Here is a 1,252-nt window from a genome sequence, read left to right on the forward strand (position 1 = left end):
AATTTTAACAATCCGAAAAAGTTTTCTCTTTTTTTATTTTTCCTCAACCTTTTACGATATTTTTCGCCGCGTCTTTTTTTAAATAAACCTTTTCCGTCACATCACCCACTTTCTTACCCACGAGTATCGATTTTTAAATTAATAATAATAATAATAATAATAACAATTCGATGAGAAATTTAGGTTTTTTTTAAATTTTTAAAAATTTCCATTGTGTTATTGTTAAAACACAATTTTTGTAACTACGTCACATCCCGTGTAAAAACCTTTTTTCCTTTTTCTTTTTCCTTTTTTTTTTATCGTATTGTAAAATTCAATTTCACTAAAAGTGGAGATTTTTTTTCTTTTTTTTTAAACCCCATTTATTCAATCATTTTATTTCCGTTACTATAAAAAATCACTAGCGCTATATTTATAGCATCGGAAAAAAAAAAAAATTTATAACCGGTTTGCGTTGATTTTATGAAATCGTGTACTGAGTTTAGTCTATATAATATAGATTTTTTTTGACGTAATTATATTAAAAGAAAAACCGGAAATACTTTTATTATAATTTTACATGTTATTAATCAATTATATTTTTATATAGTAAAAGGTCAAAAGTTATTCGAAAAGACATATTTTTTTTTATACATAATTTTTAATCCGATTCGAATTTTTTTTATAGTCTATTTTATATTTTTGACATCATTATTTAAAGTTTTTTTTTTTTTTTGAATGCTTTTCAAGATGCGAGTTCGTTACGTAAAAAAAAAAATTTCCTAGAAGTTTTTTCTGCAAATAATAATAATAATAATAACGATAATAATAATAATAAAAAGGAAATGTTTATTTGACTAAATTGACGAGTGAATTCAACCGTATTATTATTTTATAATGGTTTTTCAACTATTAAATTGTTATCAATTTTGTTGTCGAGGTTATTTAAAAAAAAAAAAAAACGATTTCGATACGATTAATCGAAACCCACACACACACGAATCGAATCGAATCAAAACGAAACGAATGGAAAAAAAATTTTTGTAATTGGTTTCCTTAACAAAAAAAAAAAAAAATGAAAAAGACAAAGAAAAACGTTGAGATGAAAAAAAAAACAGAAAAAAAAAAGCTAACGAGAAGAGTGATAGAGAGAGAGAGAGAGAGAGAAAATCGGTTTAAAATCTTTTCGAAACACTAATAATAATAATAATAATAATAATAATAATAATAATAATAATAATGATAAATAAATCTCATCATAAAACAACCGGCT

Source organism: Pediculus humanus, genomic scaffold (assembly GCF_000006295.1).
Source record: "Pediculus humanus corporis 1103172107529 genomic scaffold, whole genome shotgun sequence".
NCBI classification, from domain to species: domain Eukaryota; kingdom Metazoa; phylum Arthropoda; class Insecta; order Psocodea; family Pediculidae; genus Pediculus; species Pediculus humanus.